The following is a 15,317-nucleotide window of genomic DNA, read 5'->3' on the forward strand; positions in this document are numbered from 1 at the left end:
AAGCAACACTAAATGTAAGTATTAACAATATCTATATAACCGTACTGTAACAAATGTTTCCTTTTTTGAGAGTCTACCGACATTAATAAATAAAACAACCATTTGAAAAGTGTAAATAGGATACATTGTACTTCTAGCCATTTTGGCAAACTGAACCATTGGCCCAACCTACAAGTGCTACACATAAGTTATAGGGGCTTATGCAATAGCCTGAGAGATGCAGCCTGTGCAGGAATTTTAGCGAGTATGCCCACATTTTTAAAGCAGCAATCATTTACAAGACAAAACCAACCTGGTTTTACCGTGTAAATGATTGTGGCTTTAAAAATGCGGGCGTAGTGGCCAGAATTACTGCACAGCCTACATCTCTCAGGCTACTTGTTGGTTGGTAACATACAACAAATTGCCACAACAGTGAGTGCCGCTGCACACATCTGCATTATCCCTCAACATAAATATTTTAGAAAAACATTCTCGCCGGCTCGTTTTAAGTAATGATGCAGCAGGAACAGTGGCTAAAAAGGAGCGTTATGGTAAACTTACCATTGTTAAATCTCTTTCTGCGAAGTACATTGGGTTCCACAGGGAACCTTTGGGGGTGTAGAGTGGATCTGGATCCAGAAGCACCAACAGGTAAAGCTTTAGCTGTCCCATGATGCATAGGGGTCTCATCTATTACCCCGCCTCCAGACACTGAGCTCAGTTTCGTTAACCAGTCCATTGCAGGAGCAGGCAAGAGAGAAGGCAGATGTCAGTCACATAAGAACACAATCTCATTACAGGAGAAGGTAACAGTAGCTAATGCCATACAAACCCAAAGAAGCTAGGTGCATCAGGGTGGGCGCCCTGTGGAACCTAATGTACTTCGCAGAAGGAGTTAACAATGGTAAGTCTACCATAACTCCCCTTTTCTGCAGCAGGGTACATTGGTTTCTACAGGGAAACATCAGGAATATCCTAAAGCAGTTCCTCAAGGAGGGGACGCGCCTTAGCGGATGTGAGAATCCGGTGTCCAACAGAAGCATCCTGGGAGGTGAATGTATCACAAGGCATAGAATCTAAAAAACGTGTTTGAGGACCACGTAGCTGCCTTTCACAATTGTTCTGCAGACGTGCCACGGCGGGCTGACCAAGAAGGTCCAACAGACCGGGTACAATGGGCCTTAATCAAAGCAGGAGCTGGAACATCAGCTTGCTCGTAAGCATGTGCAATCACCATTCTAATCCATCTGGCCAAGGTTTGCTTATTCGCAGGCAAGCCACGTTTGTGGAATCCAAACAAGACTAATAGGGCATCAGACCGTCTAAGAGGCAGTCCTGTCCACATAGACGCAGCGAGCCCTAACAACATCTAAAGACCTTTCTTTAGCCAACAAGTCCGTAGAGATAAAGGCTGGGACCACAATCTCTTGGTTGAGGTGAAAGATGATACCACCTTACACAAGTAACCGGGCCTGGTTCGGAGAACCGCCCTGTCACGGTGGCAAAATCAGAAAGGGCAGACGACAGGACGGAGCGCCTAAGTACGAGACCCTTCTTGAAGAGGCAATAGCCAGCAAGAACAGGACCTTGGCCGTCAGCCATTTGAGGTCGACCAATTCAAGAGGTTCGAAGGAAGACTCTTCAAGGGCTCTCAATACAATAGACAGGTCCCATGGAACCACTGGAGGGACATAGGGAGGCTGAATACGTAGAACACCCTGAGTGAATGTATGAACATCAGGTATAAAAGCAATTTTGCGCTTAAACCATAATAAGGTAGAAATGTGAACCTTGAGGGAGGCCATACGTAGACCTAAGTCTAAGCCTATTTGTAGAAAAGCCAGAATCCTTGAAGTTCTGAATCTACAAGTGACAATTCTTAGCACACCAGGTGAAGTAAGAATGCCAAACCCTGTAATAAATCCGGTCAGAAGACTGTTTGCGGGCCTTCAGTAGAGTGAATAACCGCCCCAGTAAATCCTTTGGCCCCCGGAGTGATGCTTCAAGAGCGACGCCGTCAAAGCTAGTCTGGCCAGGTCCGGGTAGAGGCAAGGGCCCTGTACGAGGAGTTCTTGACACTGAGGAAGAAGGGGGGGGGGGGGGAACGCTCTGTCGACACATCCTGCAGGTCTGAGAAATAATACCATCTGGCCCACGCAGGAGAGACTAGAATTATCATACCTCCTTCTTGCTTGAACTCCCGCAACTGGGCGGGAGTGTCACTGGAGGGAATATGCAAGGCAGCTGAAAGCTCCAGAGGACCGCCAGTGCGTCCACAAACACTGCCTTTGGATCCCTGGTTCCTGATCCGAAGATCGGAGCACTGTGATTGTGTCAATATGCCATGAGGACAACGTATGGTCGACCACACTATTCCACCAGGAGTAGGAAGACCACTGGATGAAGGCTCCAGTCTCCGGAGTGAACGTCCTGGCAACTGAGAAAGTCCACTTACCAGTTCAGGATGCCTGGAATGAACACTGCCGATATGGCTGGAAGACAGCGTTCCGCCCAACAGAAGACTTGACATTTCCAACATTGCCATGCGGCTTCGAGAGCCGCCTTGATGGTTTATGTATGTTACTGTGGTGGCGTTGTCTGAATGTACCTGAACATACCTGTTCCGTACCAGGCCTGGAAGGAGTGATTCTTCCTTGGTCCAACGACCCTGAAACGAGTGTTGCTCCAACACCGCTCCCCATCTCTGAAGACTGGCGTCCGTTGTCAGTAGGACCCAGTTGGGGATCCAGAATGGATGACCACTGCTCAATTGCTGGTCCTGGAGCCACCAGGACAGCCGAACCTCTGGAGTCAAACAAACCACTTGGTACCTGATCCGATGAGGTAGGCCGTCCCACTTGGATAGGATCAGCCGTTGCAGACTATGAGTGTGTAATTGAGCATACTCTCTAACATGTCGAAGGATGACACCATCAAGCCAAGTGCTTGCATCGCCAAATGTACTGACACTCTGGGGCGATGAAGTAAGTACCTTATGTCCTGAAGTTTTAGGACCTTGTCTGGAGACAGGAATAGTCTCTGTGTGTATCCAAGAGTGCCCCTAGGTGCACCATGCCCTGAGCTGGGACCAGCGAGGACTTTTTCCTGCAAGCCCACGGGTGGCTAAAATTGGAAAGTCACCATCAGTTGTAGATGACTGAGGACTTCGTGTGAACTTGCCAGAATCAGTAGGTCGTCTAAGTACGAGAGGATTCTGATTCCCTGGCGACGAGGTGGGATGTCATCACAGCCATGACCTTGGTGAAGATCCAGGGAGCCGTAGCCAGTCCAAATCGCAGAGCCTGGAATTGGTAGTGAAGGTCGCCAATAGCAAACCGCAGGAACTGCTGATGCGAGATGGTAATAGGAATATGCAGATATGCATCCCGTATATCCAGGGATACCATATAGTCTCCGGGTTCCATAGCCAGCAGTATTGAGCGCAGCATTTCCATATAAAACTTGGACACACTCACAAACTTGTTCAAAGATTTGAGGTCAAGCATAGGCCAGTAGGACCCATTGGGTTTTGGGACCAGAAACAGGGTCGAGTAATATCCTCTGCCCCTCTGTGGCTGAGAAAATGGCACAACCACTCCAGTACTCAGGAGAGAACTTACAACCGTTTGTAGAGCCTGTGCTTCCTACGGATCCGATGTGAGAGTCGTTGTGCAGAACTGGTGAGGCGGACGTCTCTTGAATGAGACCGCGTACCCGTGAGAGAATTTCCAGTACCCAAGCGTCTGAAGTGGCCGTGGGCCAGACCTGGGCGAACTGTAGAATTCAGCCTCCCACCCTGGGGTCCCCCAGGGGGAGGCCCGCCCCATCATGCAGCAGGCTTGCCATGTTTTGCAGCAGGCTGACGGGCTGCCGAAGACTGCTTTGCCTTGGAGGTTTTGTAAACGCAAGATTGTCTAGGGTATGGCTGACCTTTCACTTTCACTTGAGGCCAAAAGGAGCGAAAAGTGGTACTTTTTGCCTTCTGAGAAGGATTAGTAGTGGGGAGATAAGCTGTCTTCGCAGCTGCCAGTTCAGACAAAATTTTATTTACTGTAGGTCTTCCCCAAACAAAAATGTCCCTAGTGAAGCGGAGGACTTCCAAAGTCTTCTTGGAGTCCAAATCCACTTTCCATGACCTCAACCACAGTATGCGGCGCGCCAGGGCAGACGTAGCAGACGCCTTGGCCGCCAATACTCCCACCTCAGAGGACGCTTCAAAGTGATAAGAAGCGGTGGTAATATGAGACAGGTATTGTCTGGCATTGTCAGAGATATCCTCAGACAGCTATTCCTCTAACGCCTGAACCCACGCCTCAATACCTTTTGCAGCCCAAGAGGCAGCTATAGTGGGTCTACGAATAGCCCCTGTAAGGGAGTATACAGATTTCAGGCATCCCTCAACACTCTTATCTGTCGGCTCCCTCAGGGAGGTGACAGTGGTGACAGGCAGAGTGGATGACACCACTAGGCGCGTGACATGAGAATCCACCGGCAGCAGCGTCTCCCATTTGTTACACAACTGTGCAGGGAGAGGGTAGCGAGCCAAAGCCTGTTTAAGAATAGAGAATTTCTTCCCGGGATTAGACCAGGGTTCCCGTCTGAAGTCCAGTAAATGATCAGAATGGGGTAAAACAGTTATTACCACCTTCTGCTGTTTAAACTTATCAGTTCTCTTTGCCATAGTAGCCTCCTCATTTGAAGGATATGCTTAAAAGCAAACACCGGGGCAGGGAAAATAAGAATTTACTTACCGATAATTCTATTTCTCGGAGTCCGTAGTGGATGCTGGGGTTCCTGAAAGGACCATGGGGAATAGCGGCTCCGCAGGAGACAGGGCACAAAAAGTAAAGCTTTTCCAGATCAGGTGGTGTGCACTGGCTCCTCCCCCTATGACCCTCCTCCAGACTCCAGTTAGGTACTGTGCCCGGACGAGCGTACACAATAAGGGAGGATTTTGAATCCCGGGTAAGACTCATACCAGCCACACCAATCACACCGTACAACTTGTGATCTAAACCAAGTTAACAGTATGATAACAGAGGAGCCTCTGAAAGATGGCTCCCTAAACAATAACCCGAATTAGTTAACAATAACTATGTACAAGTATTGCAGATAATCCGCACTTGGGATGGGCGCCCAGCATCCACTACGGACTCCGAGACATAGAATTATCGGTAAGTAAATTCTTATTTTCTCTATCGTCCTAGTGGATGCTGGGGTTCCTGGAAGGACCATGGGGATTATACCAAAGCTCCCAAACGGGCGGGAGAGTGCGGATGACTCTGCAGCACCGAATGAGAGAACTCCAGGTCCTCCTTTGCCAGGGTATCAAATTTGTAGAATTTTACAAACGTGTTCTCCCCTGACCACGTAGCTGCTCGGCAGAGTTGTAATGCCGAGACCCCTCGGGCAGCCGCCCAAGATGAGCCCACCTTCCTTGTGGAATGGGCCTTAACAGATTTAGGCTGTGGCAGGCCTGCCACAGAATGTGCAAGTTGAATTGTGTTACAAATCCAACGAGCAATCGACTGCTTAGAAGCAGGCACACCAAACTTGTTGGGTGCATACAGTATAAACAGCGAGTCAGATTTTCTGACTCCAGCCGTCCTTGAAATGTATATTTTTAAAGCTCTGACAACGTCCAACAACTTGGAGTCCTCCAAGTCGCTTGTAGCCGCAGGCACTACAATAGGCTGGTTCAGGTGAAACGCTGATACCACCTTAGGGAGAAAATGCGGACGCGTCCGCAGCTCTGCCCTATCCGAATGGAAAATTAAATAAGGGCTTTTATAAGATAAAGCCGCCAGTTCAGATACTCTCCTGGCGGACGCCAGGGCCAGTAACATAGTCACTTTCCATGTGAGATATTTCAAATCCACATTTTTTAGTGGTTCAAACCAATGGGATTTGAGGAAATCTAAAACTACATTTAGATCCCACGGTGCCACCGGAGGCACCACAGGAGGCTGTATATGCAGTACTCCTTTGACAAAAGTCTGGACCTCAGGAACTGAGGCCAATTCTTTTTGGAAGAATATTGACAGGGCCGAAATTTGAACCTTAATAGATCCCAATTTGAGACCCATAGACAATCCTGATTGCAGGAAATGTAGGAAACGACCCAGTTGAAATTCCTCCGTCGGAGCACTCCGATCCTCGCACCACGCAACATATTTCCGCCAAATGCGGTGATTATGCTTCGCGGTGACTTTCTTTCTTGCCTTAATCAAGGTAGGAATGACTTCTTCTGGAATGCCTTTTCCTTTTAGGATCTGGCGTTCAACCGCCATGCCGTCAAACGCAGCCGCGGTAAGTCTTGGAATAGACACGGTCCCTGCTGAAGCAGGTCCTGTCTTAGAGGTAGAGGCCACGGATCGTCCGTGACCATCTCTTGAAGTTCCGGGTACCAAGACCTTCTTGGCCAATCCGGAGCCACTAGTATCGTTCTTACTCCGCTTTGCCGTATGATTCTCAATACCTTTGGTATGAGAGGCAGAGGAGGAAACACATACACCGACTGGTACACCCAAGGTGTTACCAGCGCGTCCACAGCTATTGCCTGCGGATCTCTTGACCTGGCGCAATACCTGTCCAGTTTTTTGTTGAGGCGAGACGCCATCATGTCCACCATTGGTCTTTCCCAACGGTTTATTAGCATGTGGAAAACTTCTGGATGAAGTCCCCACTCTCCCGGGTGAAGATCGTGTCTGCTGAGGAAGTCTGCTTCCCAGTTGTCCACTCCCGGGATGAACACTGCTGACAGTGCTATCACGTGATTCTCCGCCCAGCGAAGGATCCTGGCAGCTTCTGCCATTGCACTCCTGCTTCTTGTGCCGCCCTGTCTGTTTACATGGGCGACTGCCGTGATGTTGTCCGACTGGATCAACACCGGTCTTCCTTGAAGCAGAGGTTCCGCCTGGCTTAGAGCATTGTAGATTGCTCTTAGTTCCAGAATGTTTATGTGAAGAGACTTTTCCAGGCTCGACCACACTCCCTGGAAGTTTCTTCCTTGTGTGACTGCTCCCCAGCCTCTCAGGCTGGCGTCCGTGGTCACCAGGATCCAATCCTGTATGCCGAATCTGCGGCCCTCCAATAGATGAGCCCTCTGCAACCACCACAGAAGAGATACCCTTGTCCTTGGAGACAGGGTTATCCGCAGGTGCATCTGAAGATGCGTGCATTGATGTATAGACACCTTTCCTGGTTTTAGGAGATTCCTGACCAGGTCGGATAACTCCTTGGCTTTTTCCTCGGGAAGAAAAACCTTTTTCTGAACCGTGTCCAGAATCATCCCTAGGAACAGCAGACGAGTTGTCGGCATTAATTGGGATTTTGGAATATTCAGAACCCATCCGTGCTGCTTTAGCACCTCTTGAGATATTGCTAATCCCATCTCTAGCTGTTCTCTGGACCTTGCCCTTATTAGGAGATCGTCCAAGTATGGGATAATTAATACGCCTTTTCTTCGAAGAAGAATCATCATCTCGGCCATTACCTTTGTAAAGACCCGAGGTGCCGTGGACAATCCGAACGGCAGCGTCTGAAACTGATAGTGACAGTTTTGTACAACGAACCTGAGGTACCCCTGGTGTGAGGGGTAAATTGGAACGTGGAGATACGCATCCTTGATGTCCAAGGATACCATAAAGTCCCCTTCTTCCAGGTTCGCTATCACTGCTGAGTGACTCCATCTTGAACTTCTTTATGTACAGGTTCAAGGACTTCAGATTTAGAATAGGCCCTACCGAGCCATCCGGCTTCGGTACCACAAATAGAGTGGAATAATACCCCTTCCCTTGTTGTAGAAGAGGTACCTTGACTATCACCTGCTGAGAGTACAGCTTGTGAATGGCTTCCAAAACCGTCTCCCTTTCGGAAGGGGACGTTGGTAAAGCAGACTTCAGGAAACGGCGAGGTGGATCTGTCTCTAATTCCAACCTGTACCCCTGAGATATTATCTGCAGGATCCAGGGATCTACCTGCGAGTGAGCCCACTGCGCGCTGTAATTTTTGAGACGACCTCCCACCGTCCCCGAGTCCGCTTGAGAAGCCCCAGCGTCATGCTGAGGCTTTTGTAGAAACCGGGGAGGGCTTCTGTTCCTGGGAAGGAGCTGCCTGTTGCTGTTTCTTCCCTCGACCTCTGCCTCGTGGCAGATATGAATAGCCCTTTGTTCTCTTATTTTTAAAGGAACGAAAGGGCTGCGGTTGAAAAGTCGGTGCCTTTTTCTGTTGGGGAGTGACTTGAGGTAGAAAGGTGGATTTCCCGGCTGTAGCCGTGGCCACCAAATCTGATAGACCGACTCCAAATAACTCCTCCCCTTTATACGGCAAAACTTCCATATGCCGTTTTGAATCCGCATCGCCTGTCCACTGTCGCGTCCATAAAGCTCTTCTGGCCGAAATGGACATAGCACTTACCCGTGATGCCAGTGTGCAGATATCCCTCTGTGCATCACGCATATAAAGAAATGCATCCTTTATTTGTTCTAACGACAGTAAAATATTGTCCCTGTCCAGGGTATCAATATTTTCAATCAGGGACTCTGACCAAACTACCCCAGCACTGCACATCCAGGCAGTCGCTATAGCTGGTCGTAGTATAACACCTGCATGTGTGTATATACTTTTTTGGATATTTTCCATCCTCCTATCTGATGGATCTTTAAGTGCGGCCGTCTCAGGAGAAGGTAACGCCACTTGTTTTGATAAGCGTGTTAGCGCCTTGTCCACCCTAGGAGGTGTTTCCCAGCGCTCCCTAACCTCTGGCGGGAAAGGGTATAATGCCAATAATTTCTTTGAAATTATCAGCTTTTTATCAGGGGCAACCCACGCTTCATCACACACGTCATTTAATTCTTCTGATTCAGGAAAAACTATAGGTAGTTTTTTCACACCCCACATAATACCCTGTTTAGTGGTACCTGTAGTATCAGCTAAATGTAACGCCTCCTTCATTGCCAAAATCATATAACGTGTGGCCCTACTGGAAAATACGGTTGATTCGTCACCGTCACCACTGGAATCAGTGCCTGTGTCTGGGTCTGTGTCGACCGACTGAGGCAAAGGGCGTTTTACAGCCCCTGACGGTGTTTGAGGCGCCTGGACAGGCACTAATTGATTGTCCGGCCGCCTCATGTCGTCAAACGACTGCTTTAGCGTGTTGACACTATCCCGTAATTCCATAAATAAAGGCATCCATTCTGGTGTCGACCCCCTAGGAGGTGACATCCCCATATTTGGCAATTGCTCCGCCTCCACACCAATATCGTCCTCATACATGTCGACACACACGTACCGACACACAGCAGACACACAGGGAATGCTCTAAACGAAGACAGGACCCACTAGCCCTTTGTGGAGACAGAGGGAGAGTCTGCCAGCACACACCAAAAAGCGCTATATATGACAGGGATAGCCTTATAATAAGTGCTCCCTTATAGCTGCTTTATATATATCAAGATATTGCCATTAAATTTGCCCCCCCTCTCTGTTTTACCCTGTTTCTGTAGTGCAGTGCAGGGGAGAGACCTGGGAGCCGTCCTGACCAGCGGAGCTGTGAGAGGAAATGGCGCCGTGTGCTGAGGAGATAGGCCCCGCCCCTTTTTCGGCGGGCTCGTCTCCCGCTATTTTGTGAATACAGGCAGGGGTTAAATATCTCCATATAGCCTCTGGGGGCTATATGTGAGGTATTTTTAGCCTTTATATAGGTTTACATTTGCCTCCCAGGGCGCCCCCCCCCAGCGCCCTGCACCCTCAGTGACTGCGTGTGAAGTGTGCTGAGAGGAAAATGGCGCACAGCTGCAGTGCTGTGCGCTACCTTTAGAAGACTGCAGGAGTCTTCAGCCGCCGATTCTGGACCTCTTCTTACTTCAGCATCTGCAAGGGGGCCGGCGGCGCGGCTCCGGTGACCATCCAGGCTGTACCTGTGATCGTCCCTCTGGAGCTGATGTCCAGTAGCCAAGAAGCCAATCCATCCTGCACGCAGGTGAGTTCACTTCTTCTCCCCTCTGTCCCTCGTTGCAGTGATCCTGTTGCCAGCAGGAATCACTGTAAAATAAAAAACCTAAGCTAAACTTTCTCTAAGCAGCTCTTTATGAGAGCCACCTAGAATTGCACCCTTCTCGGCCGGGCACAAAAATCTAACTGGAGTCTGGAGGAGGGTCATAGGGGGAGGAGCCAGTGCACACCACCTGATCTGGAAAAGCTTTACTTTTTGTGCCCTGTCTCCTGCGGAGCCGCTATTCCCCATGGTCCTTTCAGGAACCCCAGCATCCACTAGGACGATAGAGAAATCAATAATGGCGATTCTATCCGTAACACAGAATTCAGTGTCCGACAGGACCGTATGCTCCCCCCTTACCTCTTCAGATGAGAGATCAGAGAGGTTCACAGACTGAGGAAGCAGCCCGCTTAGAAGCACCAGGGACACAGGAGTGACCCGAGGTAGATTTCAGTCTAACCGGCGACTGGTTTAGTTGTTGCATTTGGACAAATTTTCCGTCCAAGACTGATTAACCATCGGGACAATTTGTGGAGGTAATGGCATAAGCGGCCCCATAGGGAGCGCAAGGCGCTCCACAAGAGTACCTAGCAGGGTAGTGAATGCTACCTATGGTGGCTCCTGATTAATTGCAGGGGCTGCGGACTGACTGGGAGGTGCATGACAAGCAGTACAGAGACCATCATGCATTAATTCCCCCTCTGATAAATCCGTGGAGCATTCTCTGCATTTTGCAGGAGCTTCTGTAGATTTGCTGCCATTTTTGTTAGATATGGCACAATGTCAAAAATTGGACTTACACAGTACGATTATTAGCCAGCCAGATTATTAACCTGTGGAATAAGACCGGGTATAATGTGACTAACACAGGAATAATATACTTATATAGGTATACAAATAAACTTTGTGCACAACTATATTTTTTGACCCAAACGCACCTAGACCAGGGTACAAAATATAGTGACCGTTATATCTGGGAAACACTGAAAGTGAAACCACACTGCAGCTACAGGCACACAGTAATATGCAATGCAAAAATTATGTACAATATTGCTGCACTGGAGCTTTTCTCAACTAACGCTGTCTAAGACATGTAGGATATGCAAGTCCATGCTGTACACAGGCGGCTTTACATGGGAGACCTTGACCAGGAATCACGGAGACCTGCCGCTGCTATGCTGTTAAGATGGCGCCCAGAAAGAGGGAGAGTGAGGCAGCTCCAGGGCGGGAAATCTGCATGGAGATGGTGCCCTGGGTGTGGGAGAGGCTACAGGTCAAGCACCGCCTCCCCTATGATGGTCTTCCACCCCAGGTACTATGGTGCCCCATTAAACTAGTGTTAATACACCTGCCCTGGTGGTCTAGTGGGGTCCCTGCCCAGTGAAGTGTCAACGCCAGTGCCACGGTCCGTCTCCCCAGACGGCGGATGGATTGCGGTTTAATGGCGGGTCCCGTCTAGGAGACCCTCTTACCTCCTCCATGTAGCAGCCACGCGATCCTGGAGAGCATTCTGTGACCGTGCCTAAGCAGGGACGCCTCCGCCGCAGGTACCTGGGAACCAGGCCAACGGGAGTGTGCTGCGCAGCTTGGGAGGTGATGGAGCTGCAGCACTGAATGTCACACTGACTTACAGTGCTGTCAGCTCAGTTAGTAAAGTCAAATTATTTCATAGGAAAAGCTTTCATGGCTGCTCAGCACAGTCCCCCTGTTCAGTGACCTGCTGCTGCATGCACCAACTCAAAATGGAGCGGGGTTATAGAGGAGGCCCCTATGCATCCTAGGACAGCTAAAGCTTTACCTGTTGGTGCCTCTGGATCCAGATCCACTCTACAACCTCCGATGTTTCCCTGTGGAAACCAATGTACTCTGTTGCAGAAACCCCATTACTTGATATTTTCCATAGGAGTCAAATTAAATGTGCCATTTACATGTTAAAGGATTATCTGTATTCCCTGCACTGTGCACAACAAAAAGCAAAACATGCAGCACTCCAGTTATATTGTGTGCTTCTCCGAGTACAGTCCTTGCAATCACTATACAGTAGCGACCATCGATCTCTCCAATGGCAGATATCCTATGTGCACTAGAGGCAATACTGCTTTACTAGTTAGCAGCCCGTCAAAATTACGTAACATAACTAACGTCAGCACCGGCGGCGGTACACGCCCGAACTGAGAAACACTTGAATTGCTCCATCTGGTGCCATCTTGTGTCTGCCGTTGTGCAAAAAACTTGATTTCCCTCAGAGGTGAGGAACAGCATTAGCCTTTCATTATATAGGATCTGGGTGTGGATCATTAGGTCCACCAATTTTAGGCAGACAGCCACTAAGTCTACCCATATGATCGACATGGTCAATCGGTCAACAATAAAAAGGTCGACGGGTACAGAAGGTCGACATAGTAATAAAAAAAAGTAGACATGGATATAGTGGACACAAAAAAAGTTGACACTTGTTTTTGCATTTTTGGATGTCATTTTGTATGTTTAACCATGTTACCCCAAGCAGTGCTTCACTCGCCATGCTTCAGGCAAGACGCCTTGCTACACTCGGCATAGGTTATTATTCCTAAGTGTCGTCCACCTGGTAGGTAAAGTACAGAACCTGTCGACCTTTTACATGTCAAACATATGGCGTCGACCTATCATCTGTATACTACTTTATCTAGTGCAGGCATCCCCAACCTCGGTCCTCAAAGCACCCTAACAGTCCAGGTTTTAATGATATCCATGCTTGAGCACAGGTGACTTAATTAGTACCTCAGTTATTTTGATTTAACTGTCTGTACTGAAGCCTGGATATCAAGAAAATATGCACTGTTAGTGTGCCTTGAGGAATGAGGGTGGGAATACCTTATCTAGTGTGTATGAGCCCAATAGCAAATAGGGAGCCAAGATGCAAATGATAAGTGCCTCAACATGGACTCATGTAAGTACTAATGCTGAGAGCACAAAAAAAAAAAAAAAAGTGCAAAGAACGATGCGCCCATTAATACATTGGGCTGGTGTGAACAGTCATGTAGCCGGCTCTCACATTTGTAAATTGCTCCCAATAATGTATTCATAAAAGTTATCTTCCGTGCAATCTATGAGAATGTGTGATTTTTATAGCAGTAGGTAAGAAAGTGCAAGATGATTTTTATGCAGTGAAAAAGACACCTAGAGATGAACTACAAGAAGCGAATGAAGCTCAGCAAGAAGTGTGACATCTCTTAAATGTTTTACATCCTATATTCCTCCCCCGCACCAATTGCAGCTAAATAAGTTATTTAAATGCATAAGTGTTTCAAATATGTCACAGACCAGCAGACAGAATTGACATATTAGTAATGAAATTGCAGTACATTTAATAACTCACTGACAGAGATGCTAACCGTACCCTTCACTTGCTTATTCATTTATCTTTTTTTAATTTTATTTTAATCTTCTAGAAACTTTTGTAATAGCATCCTGGTCAGTCACCAAAGCAAAAAAAAATAAAAAAAAATAAAAAAGTGATTGATTCGTTGTCACACAAATAAATCTGCCATTGTTTAATATCTTAATTTGGAGATTAGAATTGATGGCTGTGAAGAGTTTCCATTACTTCTGGAGGTTAGATGGCGATAATAAATGCAAATCTTATTCAGAGAGGCACATACGGTAGCAGACACCAGTACATTTCGCCACTGTGTCATTTAACAGATCAAAGCAAAACTGTTCTTTAAAAATAAAAAAATAAAAATAAAAAGTGTTTTACATAATAATATAATTTCTGAGCATTGGACAATTGTACTTCTTCCTGCAACACTACAGTGCTTTAGTGCTGATATGGTAATCTTCCAATTACATTTAGCAACATGCCTGGAAATCAGATCATGCCTGCGGCAAACACATTTAATAATTGGCATGTGCCAGCTATCCTCAGATAGTATCACCAAGATTTTCTAACTACAGTTATTTCAAGGGACAGATGACTGCTGGGGTCAGTGTAAAGCCCAGTACCCACGGGCCGATGCAGGAGAGATGTGTGCTGAGCGAACCGCTCAGCACACATCTCTCCCGCCGCTCAGCACAGCGCGATCTGTGCTGAGCGTGCGGGGGCAGGCCAATCTAGCAGCAGCGACAGCAATTTGCGGGGCTGCGCATCGCTATAAGGGGTACTCACGGCACGATCAGGCTTAAATTCTAAGCAATCCGCTCAGCACACATCTCTCCCGCCGCTCAGCACAGCGCTATCTGTGCTGAGCGTGCGGGGGCAGGCCAATCTAGCAGCAGCGACAGCAATTTGCGGGGCTGCGCATCGCTATAAGGGGTACTCACGGCACGATCAGGCTTAAATTCTAAGCAATCTAGTCAGATTGCTTAGAATATCGCTCCGTGAGTACCCCCCTTAAGAAGTAGCCCAGGGTAATTAAGTATATTTTAATGCATTAGGCATTGTGTTCCAAACTACAGGGAAAAAGAGGATTTTACTTACCGGTAAATCTATTTCTCGTAGTCCGTAGAGGATGCTGGGGACTCCGTAAGGACCATGGGGAATAGACGGGCTCCACAGGAGATAGGGCACTTTAAGAATGCTTTGGATACTGGGTGTGCACTGGCTCCTCCCTCTATGTCCCTCCTCCAGACGTCAGTTAGAGAAACTGTGCCCAGAGGATATGAACAGTACGAGGAAAGGATTTATGCAACCTAAGGGCGAGATTCATACCAGCCACACCGTATAACTTGTGATAAACTACCCAGTTAACAGTATGAACAAGTAACATAGCCTCGGTTCAAGACCGACCGACTACAACATAACCCTTACGTAAGCAATAACTATATACAAGTCTTACAGAAGAAGTCCGCACTTGGGACGGGCGCCCAGCATCCTCTACGGACTACGAGAAATAGATTTACCGGTAAGTAAAATCCTATTTTCTCTAACATCCTAGAGGATGCTGGGGACTCCGTAAGGACCATGGGGATTATACCAAAGCTCCCAAATGGGCGGGAGAGTGTGGATGACTCTGCAGCACCGATTGGGCAAACATGAGGTCCTCCTCAGCCAGGGTATCAAACTTATAGAACTTTGCAAAGGTGTTTGACCCCGACCAAGTAGCAGCTCGGCACAGTTGTAGTGCCGAGACCCCTTGGGCAGCCGCCCAAGAAGAGCCCACCTTCCTAGTGGAATGGGCCTTAAATGATTTAGGCAATGGCAATCCTGCCGTAGAATGCGCCTGCTGAATCGTGTTAAAGATCCAGCGAGCAATTGTCTGCTTTGAAGAAGGAGCGCCAACCTTGTTGGCCGCATACAGAACAAACAGAGCTTCAGTCTTCCTGATCCTAGCTGTTCTGGTCATGTAAATCTTCA

At 48.0% G+C, this 15,317-nt stretch overlaps 1 protein-coding gene across 5 annotated transcripts in view; it reads right to left on the reverse strand.

Annotated features, from left to right (window-relative positions):
• Nucleotides 1-15,317, reverse strand: part of MDM4 (MDM4 regulator of p53) — a 214,033-nt gene that overhangs the window by 115,623 nt on the left and 83,093 nt on the right. The gene's annotated exons all lie outside the window — the stretch shown is intronic.

The sequence above is a fragment of the Pseudophryne corroboree genome, chromosome 2, assembly GCF_028390025.1.
Source record: "Pseudophryne corroboree isolate aPseCor3 chromosome 2, aPseCor3.hap2, whole genome shotgun sequence".
NCBI lineage: Eukaryota > Metazoa > Chordata > Amphibia > Anura > Myobatrachidae > Pseudophryne > Pseudophryne corroboree.